This window comes from Oryctolagus cuniculus, chromosome 16, assembly GCF_051225735.1.
Source record: "Oryctolagus cuniculus isolate XC-2025 breed Fujian yellow rabbit chromosome 16, ASM5122573v1, whole genome shotgun sequence".
In the NCBI taxonomy this organism is placed as follows: Eukaryota; Metazoa; Chordata; class Mammalia; order Lagomorpha; family Leporidae; genus Oryctolagus; species Oryctolagus cuniculus.
The window spans coordinates 39,241,231-39,253,790 of record NC_142882.1 but is presented as its reverse complement, the minus strand read 5'-3'; the positions used below and the strand labels follow the sequence as shown (position 1 = coordinate 39,253,790).

General features: G+C 44.5%; 1 long non-coding RNA gene across 7 annotated transcripts in view; it reads left to right on the top strand.

The window, feature by feature from the left end:
• The window catches only part of LOC127487776 (uncharacterized), a 52,769-nt gene extending 41,209 nt beyond the window's left edge, over positions 1 to 11,560 (top strand). For 2 of the 7 annotated variants that reach the window (XR_016222360.1, XR_016222363.1), the window contains exons 3-4: positions 2,474 to 2,741; positions 11,375 to 11,554. This is a non-coding gene — a long non-coding RNA (uncharacterized LOC127487776). Of the gene's footprint in view, positions 1 to 2,473; positions 2,742 to 11,374 lie in introns of all 7 variants that reach the window. The other 5 variants (XR_016222356.1, XR_016222357.1, XR_016222359.1 and 2 more) reach the window with 4 other exon arrangements.
• The last annotated feature ends 1,000 nt before the right edge of the window (positions 11,561 to 12,560 follow it).

The following is a 12,560-nucleotide window of genomic DNA, read 5'->3' as shown; positions in this document are numbered from 1 at the left end:
AGGCCTCCCTAGTAATAGGTGAGCTTCCTCACAGCTATGAGGTTTGCCAACCCCCATATACATACCCATGGCGGCCCATGGAGTATGGTGGGGAAATTGATGAGCACCTGCTGCAACAAATAACACCCTCATTCATGATAGCACCCAACATGACAGTTGGGGCTGGTGCTGTGGTGCAGCAGGTTAACGCCCTGGCCTGAAGTGCCAGCATCCCATGTGAGCACCGGTTCTAGTCCCGGCTGCTCCACTTCCTATCCAGCTCTATGCGAAGGCCTGGAAAAGCAGTGGAAGATGGCCCAAGCCCTTGGGCCCCTGCACCCTAAGGAGAAACCTGCAAGAAGCTCCTGGCTTCTGGTTTTGGATCTTCTCAGCTCTGGCCTTTGTGGCCAACTGGGGAGTGAACTATTAGATGGAAGACCTCTCTCTGCCTCTCCTCTCTCTGTGTAACTCTGACTTTCAAATAAATAAAATATTTTTTTTAAAAAAGACTTAACAGTGACAAGGACTTCTCTGCATTGAGTGTGAAGAAGCAAGGCCTTCAGCCGGTGCCGCGGCTCACTAGGCTAATCCTCTGCCTGCGGCATTGGCACCCCAGGTTCTAGTCCTGGTTGGGGCGCCAGATTCTGTCCCGGTTGCTCCTCTTTCTGTCCAGCTCTCTGCTGTGACCTGGGAGTGCAGTGAGGATGGCCCAAGTGCTTGGGCCTTGCACCCGCATGGGAGACCAGGAGGAAGCACCCAGCTCCTGGCTTCAGATTGGCACAGTGCGCCGGCCGCAACACGCCAGCTGTGGCAGCCACTGGGGGGTGAACCAACAGAAAAAGGAAGACCCCTCTCTCTCTCTCTCTCTAACTCTGCCTGTCAAAAGAAAAGAAGAAGAAGAAGAAGCGAGGCCCTGCTGGAGTGGTAGAACATGCACACAGTGGGGGCACTCATGGGCATATGCACGTGCACACAGGCACACACAGGAAGTGCACTCGTGAGTCCAGTGCATGTTTCACTGGGTCAGGAATAACAGGAAGCAGCTGGAACATAGCAGGAACTAGAGCTTGCCAGCCAACACCAAACACACCAACCTTGCAGCCACTGCAGGGGCCAGAGGTGAACAGAGAGGTGCAGGATTTGCAGAGAGGGAGCTGCTCTTGGTGACAGGGATGCATAGCATTCTGAGTTGGGGGCCTCCTAATGCCCAGAACTCTTAGGTACTCTCTGCCTCAGCTCAGTGTTGCTGGCATGAGTGTCAGGAGAAATCAGTGATTCATCCCATAATCCTCACCTGAATCCAGTCAGGAGTCCTTGTTCCTCTTACGGATTGTATGGCCCTGCCTGACTCAAGGTCCCAAGAAGGCTGTGCTCAGTTAGCTGCTCTTCTCCTCACCATCCCTGGAGGACTCCCTGGTGCCATGTGCTGACAGCACCAGGGTGGACTGGGGCAGGGTCACAGCAGGAATAATCAGGCTTGATCAGTAGTGCTGGAATGAGGACTGTCATGTGGCAGGACGTTTTATCCCTGGACTCTCCAGTTCTGGTCAGTAAAGGGATAGGTGCAGAATATGGGCTCTTAGGAATATTTGGGAGGCTTGTGTGGGGAGTCACTACACCAAATTTAATTCAAAATGAAAATCCTTAGATGTTGTTACAAAATGTAGTTGCATTGAGGGAAGTGGAAGGGCAGGATGTAGAGACCTATAGGTACCTTGGACCTTGTATAGCAAGTACAGAGATCACTGACAAACCTGAATACATAGAACATCTGTTATAGATCCTATTTTTCACCTGTGCCCTAGAGATACCCCAGGATCCTGGGGTTGACTATTTAGGGGAATCAGGAGGCTGACCCTGGCCATCCTGTCCCTGAAGGACACCATTGTGATTGGGTTGGTTCCATGATACCACTCGTCCAGCATACCTCCCTCCCTCCCTTCTTCCCTCCCTCTATGTTCCTCTGCAGTTATAGGTCACTAATTTTTGATAATTTAGTGATCTGGAGTTCATTTTCTTTTTTAAAAGAGATTTATTTGTTTATTTACTTTCAAGGCAGAGTTACAGAGAGGCAGAAGGGAAGAGAGAGAGAGAGAGAGAGAGAGAGAGAGAGAGAGAGAGAGAGAGAGAAACAGAGTTTTCCATCCACTGGTTCATTCCCTAAATGGTCGCAACAGTTGCAGCTGTGCTGATATGAAGCCAGGAGCCAGGAGCTTCCTCCAGGTCTTCCATGCAGGTACAGGGGCTCAATGACTTAGGCCATCTTCCACTGCTTTCCCAGGCCATAGCAGAGAGCTGGATCGGAAGTGGAGCAGCCGGGTCTCGAACCTGTGTCCATAGGAATGCTGGCACCACAGGCAGAGGCTTAGACTGTTATGCCACAGTGCCGGCCCCTGTGTGATTTCTTCAAAGGAGATATCATTTGAAATTCCTTTTCTTTTCAGTCCCCTGTGTTTATCCAGTGCTGTTTTGTGTTGGAATTTTTGTCTTGCAGCTTTGAGAAGATAAGGGCCCTGAAGATGTGGTGGGTCAAGGAGTGAGCAGACACCAAGGCCAAGGATGAGCAGTTACAGACTCGGATACTGCATGAAGGAAGAGAGACACAACCTGGTGCTATGCCTGTGGTCACAGAGCCCTGGGATCTTAAACTCCAAGTGCCTCTGGCCCTTCACCAACATCCACCTTTTGGTTGGAGCATTGCCAAGAGAGGGAGCAGGTAGAGCCTGGGGAAGAGGAAGATCTGAGCAGCTGCCTAGTTGCAGGTAGGCTGGGGTCCTGCAGAGAGTCTTCTGCCCCCTTGTCATCCAAAGTGTGGGGCCAATTTCAGAAACAACTTTGCTGATGTAAGATAGTCTCCACAGGGCCAGGACCCTGCCCCTAGATGCCATCACACTGCTCACCCTCATGAACACTAGGTTAGAACTGAGCGATGAAGCAAGTGACCCAGGGTGCCTGGTAGAGAAGGAGCTGGATGTGGGGCATGTGTGGGCCTATAGGGCTGGGGCAGCCTGAGGGTCCCACCGTTCCCTGGTCAGCTGCATAATAGAGGCCAGTGGGCAGGTGTCCAATAGGTCCCTGGGTTTTAGGGGGCCAGGCTAAACCCTCTTGAGGAAGAGTCCCTGAAGAGCCACCATGTTTGGAAAAATATAAGGGCCAACTATAAAAAATTTCAGAGTGGGCCAGTGCCACGGCTCACTAGGCTAATCCTCCACCTGTGGCGCTGGCACGCCAGATTCTGTCCCGGTCACTCCTCTTCCTGTCCAGCTCTCTGCTGTGGCCAGGGAGTGCAGTGGAGGATGGCCCAGGTCCTTGGGCCCTGCACCCACATGGGAGACCAGGAGAAGCACCTGGCTCCTGGCCGTGGCGGCCATTGTGGGTTGAACCAACGGAAAAGGGAGATCTTTCTCTCTGTCTCTCTCTCTCACTGTCCACTCTGCCGGTAAAAAAAAAGAAAAAAAAATTTCAGAGTAGGCCTTATTAGTATGCTTAAAATAATACTCTTTCCGCTGGCGCCGCGGCTCACTAGGCTAATCCTCCGCCTTGCGGCGCCCCCACACCGGGTTCTAGTCCCGGTCAGGGCACCGGATTCTGTCCCGGTTGCCCTTCTTCCAGGCCAGCTCTCTGCTGTGGCCCGGGAGTGCAGTGGAGGATGGCCCAAGTGCTTGGGCCCTGTACCCCATGGGAGACCAGGAGAAGAAGCACCTGGCTCTTGCCATCGGATCAGCGTGGTGCGCCGGCCATTGGAGGGTGAACCAACGGCAAAAAGGAAGACCTTTCTCTCTGTCTCTCTCTCTCTCACTGTCCACTCTGCCTGCCAAAAATAATAATAATAATAATAATAATACTCTTCCTCTTATCTGAGACTATAGTCAAATAATGCAGGTTTCCAAGACCTGTTGTGTTTTCCCGGTGTATTATGAAGGAAGCAGCACAAACAGGAGATGAAGATGTCCCCTACCTTGGTGTAGGCATATGAAGTAGTTTCAAGTTGTTTTCCCTCATGGGTGTGCAGCTGTGTGCAAGTGTGTGTTCTTGTTTATAATAAAATACCCAATAAGTTCTTGGTAGTTGTAAAACCTGCTCTAAGGGCCAGTGCCATGGCTCACTGGGCTAATCCTCCACCTGCTGCGCTGGCACCCCCGGGTTCTAGTCCAGGTTGGGGCGCCGGAGTCTGTCCCGGTTGCTCCACTTACAGTGCAGCTCTCTGCTGTGGCCTAGGAGTGCAGAGGAGGATGTCCCAGGTCCTTGGGCCCTGCACCCGCATGGGAGACCAGGAGGAAGCACCTGGCTCCTGGCTTCGGATTGGCGCATCGCGCCAGCAGCAACCTGCTTGCCCTAATGGCCACTTGGGGTGTGAGCCAAAGGAAAAAGGAAGACCTTTCTCTCTGTCTCTCTCTCTCCCTAACTCTTCCTGTCAAAATTAATTAATTAATTAATTAATAAAAAAGACATTTAAAGAAGCAGAGCCAGACTGTAAGCCCAGGCATTCCTGTATGAGATGCAGGAGTAACAAGCACTGACTTCAATTCTGTGCCAAATGCCCACTCAACAGTCAGCAAACAGACATAAAAATGTGAGGTCATCTGAGAACAGCAGACTGCGATGTTGGAGATCAGACAGGATTAGCCAAGGCTGGCCCAGGTCAGCAGCACTGCCCACTTGACCTCCAGTCTCAAAATTCACATGCAAATACTTTATGTTTGTATAGCACTGAGGTGTTGTCATTTCAGGCAAATACAAAATATAGAATGCTCAGTTAAATCTGAGTCATTTCTAATTAGATATATATTGCACACTGAAAGATAAAATCTAAAACATTCATAGGGCATATTTATAGTAAAAATTGTTTTTTATCTAAAATAATTTGACCACCTTAATCACCTGTCTTAATTGCTTCCTTGATATTTTGGTTATACACTATTTAATAGTTCGTTTTTTGCATAATTTACCTATGAAATTATTTTAGTTACAACTTATACTCTATTTTCATCGTAAAAGAGCTTCTACTATGGTTATATCTAACTTATTTTGTCCTTAGGTTTCTTAAGTACCCATTAGAAAATACTCAGCATTAGCATTTTGTTCAGTTGCACTGTTAATAACTCTGAGAATTGACTTTGAAATTGGTTTTGTGGAAAGATATAATACTATTTTTTCATGCTATCGTTTGCTTTTCCACTCTTCAACATTATGTTGCATATCTTGATCACATTTTTCTACCAAAAAAGCATTATTTCTAACTTTTATTCTATTATTCAGTACTACACATCATGACTTTACTTGGGCTCCTACTATTTACTAACATCCATTTACATAAATTTAATCATCCATTTCAAAGATAGTTATACAATTGACCTAACAATTATACACTGTGAATTGAAATTTATTTTCTCTTTTACAACTGATGATACCCCTTTACAAAACAGTCTTTTTTTTAAAGATTTTTTTTATTTATATGAAAGGCAGAATTACTGAGAGGCAGAGGCAGAGGCAGAGAGAGAGAGAGAGAGAGAGAGAGAACTTCCATCCACTGGCTCACACCCTAAATGGCCACAATGGCCAAGCTGAGCCAATCTGAAGCCAGGAGCCAGGAGCTTCTTTTGGGTCTCCCACGCAGATGCAGGGACCCTAGGATTTAGGCAATCTGTTACTACTTTCCCAGGCCATAGTAGAGAGCTGAATCAGAAGTGGAGCTGCCAGGTCTTGAACTGGCACCATTATGAGATGCTGGCACTGCAGATGGCAGCTTTACCTGCTATGCCCCTCAAGAACAGTCTTGACACTTAAAACAATACAATATTCCATAATTTTTCTTTAACACATTAAAGAGTTTTTTAAAGCTAAAGAGATTTCAAGAACACTGCATGACCTTATTGCTAAAAGATAATCTGGGCTACTCTTAATGAGTTACTAGGTGTGTCAATGATATTTTTACATCTTTTTCCAGAAACTTAAATAAATTGGAGAATTTTATCAATTTCACTTTCATAAAATGGTGTATGGATGTTTTGTGAAATACAGAATACTGAGTAGCAGTGAAATCACATTCTTTTATTTTTCATTTGGAACAGAATAAACACTAAAGACAGTAATTTTTAAAGACGTATTTACTTTTTGAAAGTCAGAATTAAAGAGAAAGAGAGAGAGAGAGTCAGTCAGTCTTCCATCCACTGGTTCACTCCCCAAATGGTTGCAACAGCTGGAACTGGGCTGGTTTGAAGCAAGGAGCCTGGGTGTCTTTCTGGGTCTCCCACATGGGTGAAGGGTCCCAAGGACTTGGGCCATCTTGCGCTGCTTTCTCAGGTGAATTAGAGCAGCCAGGCCTGGAGCTGGCACCCATATGGGATGCTGGCCACTGCACCACAGCACTGACCCCTAAAGAGTGTAATTTGAAAACAACTACTTTAGTGTCAATAGAAAGGATATCCAATGATGGTTGAGTAGTATTATTAGAATATGCATCAGACAGCCATCAACTTCAGTAGGATGATTCATGCTTTGCCCTAATTTCCGATAAAGACTATCTTCACCTTTCAGCAATCACTAAATTTATATTTGCGTTACCTGCACCAAAAGCAGTACTTTTTCCTCATTACTGCTAACTTAAGACAATCTCAGCAATGAAATTTCTATTGCCTCTCCAATTTCATTTTATTAACAAGACTTTTCATGAGAAAGATGTTGTAACGAACAAATGCATTTCTTCTGCTTTATGACTACTTGCATCCATTTTTATACTACATAAAGCTGAGACACTTATATCATTGAAAGTAGTTATAATAGGCCAGCGCCGTGGCTCAACAGGCTAATCCTCGCCTTGCGGTGCCAGCACACTGGGTTCTAGTCCCGGTCAGGGCGCCGGATTCTGTCCCGGCTTCCCCTCTTCCAGGCCAGCTCTCTGCTATGGCCCGGGAGTGCAGTGGAGGATGGCCCAAGTGCTTGGGCCCTGCACCCCATGGGAGACCAGGAGAAGCACCTGGCTCCTGGCTTCAGATCAGCACGATGTGTCAGCCGCGGCGGCCATTGGAGGGTGAACCAACAGCAAAGGAAGACCTTTCTCTCTGTCTCTCTCTCTCTCTCTGTCCACTCTGCCTGTCAAAAAAAAAAAAAAAAAAAAAAAAAAGAAAGAAAGAAAGTAGTTATAATAGTATTTAAAATCAATATTTTTAAAGCTTCAATCTGGCTTTTGAAAATTTTCTCAAAATTTTAGAATCATCAGAAATTTTCAGTAGTACTACATTCATTCAGTTGAGCTGAAGAACTGATAAGAAATATCCAGTATGGAAGGCTACCATATCTATGTTTATCTGAATTTTCTTCATAAAAACAGTTTTGTCTTTATCCTTGTTGAAGATCATAGCTTATATAAGCTGGTTAATATCATTCTCATCCTTTTCTCTTTTTTTAATTTTTTTTGACAGACAGAGTGGACAGTGAGAGAGAGAGAGACAGAGAGAAAGGTCTTCCTTTTCCATTGGTTCACCCCCCAGTGGCCATGGCGGCCGGCACATCATGCTGATCCGAAGCCAGGAACCAGGTGCTTCCTCCTGGTCTCCCATGCGGATACAGGGCCCAAGCACTTGGGCCATCCTCCACTGCACTCCCGGGCCATAGCAGAGAGTTGGACAGGAAGAGGGGCAACAGGGACAGACTCCGGCACCCCGACCAGGACTAGAACCTGGTGTGCCGGCGCCGCAGGTGGAGGATTAGCCTATTGAGCTGCGGTGTTGGCCCTATTCTCATCCTTTTCATAACTGAATTAACAAATGCATAACACACACAGAGATTCAAAAGATAATTTTTCCTTATTTAGTAAATGTCCACTGTTCAGAAATTTTTTCATAAAATTTGCTTTTGCACTTAAAAATTAATTATTTTCATTTATATGAAGGGAAGACTACAGAAAAAGAAATGGAGTTTTATTCCTCAAATATCATCAATAGCAAGGACTGGGCAAGGCCAAAGCTAGGAGTCTAGATTTTAGCCTGGGCTTCTTATATGGGTGGCCGGGAAGCAAGTATATGTGCTATTACTTGCTGCTTTCCTGGGTGCATATTAGCAGGAAGATGGAATCTGGAACAGGGCTGGAACTCTAACATGGGCATACCAAGCAGCAGCTCAACCATTGTGCCAGATGCTCATCCCTACCCTTACATTTTATGGCAAAAATATGTACAAGTGGATAATAGCAACTACTGAGGGAATTTAAAAGAGTCTATTATAATTTAGTAGTCACAAAAGAGTGTCTGTTACTCATGAATGCAAACTCATCCCTACCTGAAATTTGGCTGAACCCTTGAGAAGAGAATTCTGTAGATTACCATCACAGTGCATTAACTTGACATCTAACACGCATACACACACACAACAGTATTTTGCCACAAAAGATTGCTGTGCTTGTAAAATGTGACTGCAAAGGCAGAGCTAATTTTCCATAAGGTTTTGGACATCCTGGTTGTTTGGAGATTGATGGACTTGTATGGGAGGCAAGTTTTTGGAGGCCTTTCACCTTACTTGTTCATAGTAGTAAGGCTGGTATTGACTAGCTGATATTAAGAATCATGGTCATTGGTGTGGGACAGTGGCTGACTGGGTGTTGTCTGGAACCCACACTGACTGGCTTTCAGGAGATTGGGATTATCAGTCATTTTCTAACTTTCAAAAGCAAGGGTGCTAACTGGCTGGTTTCAAAGTGTGTGTGTAGATTTGATGTATTTTAACTAATGGTGTTTATTTGTCATGAATGAAGACACTGGTCAAAACAGTCTTTTTGTTTTCTTTCTTTGAATATGAAAAACATTTACTTCTAACTCTTAGCATCCTCCTCACTCCCTGCCATTGGTCTTCACTTAGTCAAAACTACAGCAGAAACTGTAAGAAGTTGTCTAGTCTTTTATCTGTAGAGTATATCACTCAATTGATGACATCATTTAATTGATTTAAGCACCAGTTACTGAAACACAAATACCTGTGTGATATTTCTGTAATTTTCTTTACAAAATCTAAATAAAGAACACTTTATGGCATCCTGTCAAAGTCCATTCAGGACCTAAAATAAAATCCCTATAGGATGTATTCCATAAATACAGTACATTTGCAGCTCTAATGGGAGTAAAAACTGATAGATCCTTCCAAAGCAGATTTTCTTTTTGGTTCTATATTTGAACCTACCCTGAGACGAGGAACCTGTATGTCCTGAATATGGTCTAATTAGTGAGTATGATCTCAGTGTGGAAAACTTAATCTTCGTTATAATTTTTTTTTTATTTTTACCCACTGACAGAAATCCTAATATTAGTAACACAGGCTGGTCTAATCCTTCTTTCATGATAGATTTCTGCAAACCTTTCCCTTCAGTTACCATGTCCCCTTCGGAGCTTTGTCTTATTAAAGTGAAATTTCCTGATACTGAACTCTATCTTCTTGCTTTACCAGACTAAGTCTGTCTTTTTTCTAAGTTTGATTTATTTATTTGAAAGTCAGAGTTACACAGAGAGATAAGGAGAGACACACACAGAGAGAGAGAGAGGTCTTCCATCCACTGGTTCACTCCCCAATTGGCCGCAATGGCCAGAGCTATGCCAATCTGAAGCTAGGAACCAGGAGCTTCTTCTGGGTCTCCTATGCAGGTGCATGGGCCCAAGGACTTGGACCATCTTCTACTGCTTTTCCAGGTCATAGCAGAGAGCTGTATCGAAAGTGGAGCAGCCGGGTCTCAAACCAGTGCCCATATGGGATGCCAGCACTGCCAGCGGTGGCTTAACCTACCACGCCACAGCACCAGTCCCCTAAATCTGTCTTAAAGTGTGATTAAAGCGATTTTTTGAAGTTGTCCTGGTCATAACGATGAATAATTTCACTTTCTGTTCTTACAATCTGTCCCATTTATAATTTTATCTAGCATACTACCTGAAATTCATGTTTGAAGCTCTTAGTTTTGAAATGAATTCCTTCATTTCACTGTTGTCATTGGTAGTTCCTTTCCATTGTTCCTCAGAGATCTTGTAATATGTGCAGAGCTTTTTTTTATAGCTATGGGATCTTCCAGAAAGTTAACTTCTGGGGCCACACTGTGGCGCTGGCATCCTATATGGGCACCGGTTCTAGTCCCAGCTGCTCATCTTTCAATCCAGCTCTTTGCTTTGGCCTGGGGAAGCGGTAGAAGATGGGCCAAGTGCATGGGCCCCTGCACCTGCATGGGAGACCTGGAAGAAACTCTTGGCTCCTGGTTCCTGGCTCCTGGCTTTGATTGGCTCAGCTCCAGCTGTTGCAGCCATTTGGGGAGGGAACCAGCAGATGGAAGGCCTTCTTCTGCTTCTCCCTCTTACTGTCTGCAACTCTACCTCTCAGGTAAATAAATAATATCTTTTTATTTTTTATTTTTTGACAGGCAGAGTGGAAAGTGAGAGAGAGAGAGACAGAGAGAAAGGTCTTCCTTTGCCGTTGGTTCACCCTCCAATGGCCGCCGCGGCCGGAGTAGTGCGCTGATCCGATGGCAGGAGCCAGGTGCTTCTCCTGGTCTCCCATGGGGTGTAGGGCCCAAGCACTTGGGCCATCCTCCACTGCACTCCCAGGCCACAGCAGAGAGCTGGCCTGGAAGAGGGGCAACCGGGACAGAATCCGGCGCCCCGACCGGGACTAGAACCTGGTGTGCCGGCACTGCAAGGCGGAGGATTAGCCTAGTGAGCCGCGGTGCTGGCCAATAAATAATATCTTTAAAAAAAAAGAAAAGTAGCTTCTTCTCAAAGATTATTGAAAATTATAAACATTTTTGACTCACAAGTGTTGCCCACAGAAGTGAGGGCATTTTGCACAGCAGTAAAGATACTACCATACCACCTTCATCCCACATGAGCCTGGGCTCACCTCCTGGTGCTGCTCCCAATTCCAACACCCTGGGAGGCAGCAGGTGATGGCTCAAGTATTTGGATCCCTGCCATCCACATAGGAGACTTGGATGGTTCCTGCCCATGGCTGTCATAGGCATTTGGTGAGTGAACTAGTAGATAAAAGGCTTTCTCTGCCCCCTCCCTCTCTCCAAAATGGAAAAAAAAATAAAAAGAAATGATCAGATTTTTTCCTCCAAAACTCACTCAAGCTATAAAGTGAATTGGTGAATACAAGTGAAACAAATCCAGGGTACTGTAGAAACAGTAGCTAACACTTTTTGGGTACCTACTATGTGCTGGAGACCACATATTGATCTCTTTACACATTGTAGTTTATATAATTTTTGAAAATGGCAACTGTTATAATTATACTTTTACAGATAAGGAATCAGAAGCTGAAGAACTTGACTAAAGTCATTTAGTATCTGATGTTACCTTCCTCTCATCATAAGTAATTAAGTCCATCTCTTAGAGTCTTCATGCTGTATTTTCATATTACTTTCCAGGGCAGAACTGAGGCACTGACGTTAATAGCAGGAGAAATGGAGACAAGGGAGGAGTCCAAGGCGATAAACATCTCTTGTTGATGGATTGGATTTGGAGCGACTCGATAAGGAGATAAGGGAATCAAGAGCAATTCAGTAGAGACAGATAGAACCAAATGTTTTTGTAAATAATTTAAAATTGTCAGAAAAGCCACTAGAGAAAATCATAAATGTAATGCATTTTAATTTTCAATAAATGTTCATTTCTTCTTAATCTGAAAGTTTGTAATGTGACATAACAATGGTTTAGCCATATGTTTCTGTGGGAGTGGTACAGAGAGCAGATTCAGGACACGGCATAAACAAGCTTTGTGAGTATTGACAAGTGATTTCTTTACTATTCTGTTGGAGCCCAAGTTTCTTAAACTGTCATATATATAGAGAGAAGTTGATTTATTCCATCTTCATTCTACCTGGAATTTTTTAGACTTGCAGTAATAAGAGTAGTACTTACCAAGAATATTCATTTTAACAATTAAAATCAGAAATGATGTACCGCAATATTAACTCCAACAGTATAGCTGTTTAAATTTATAGAGTTGAAGCATTCATGATTGAATGTCAGACAACACCAGTAAAGGGGTATCTGTTGGCATTCCCATTTATTCATTGAACATTTTTAGATACGTGCTGTTCAGTATTGCTAATGGTTTTTGTAGTTTCAGTTTAAATTTTTCAAATTATAATATTCCCGCGAGATGTATTTAAAAGTGTGTCAACAAATATTTTTGTAATGCTCCTCTGGAAATAAGACAACTATATTATTATTATTTTTTAAAGATTTGTTTATTTATTTGAAAGTTAGAGTTACACAGAGAGAGGAGAGGCAGACAGAGAGAGAGAGAGGTCTGATGGTTCACTTCCCAATTGGTCGCAAGGGCCGGAGCTGGGCCAATCCGAAGCCAGGAGCCACGAGCTTCTTCTGGGTCTCCCACGTAGGTACAGGGGCCCAAGGACTTGGGCCATCTTATACTGCTTTCCCAAGCCATAGCAGAGAGCTGTTTTGGAAGTGGAGCAGGCAGGTCTCGAAATGGCACCCATATGGGGTGCTTGCGCTTCAGGCCAGGGTGGTAACCCGCTGTGCCACAGCGCTGGCCCCGTCAAGTATATTATTATGATGAAGTAATTGGGATGTGAAATTTTAATG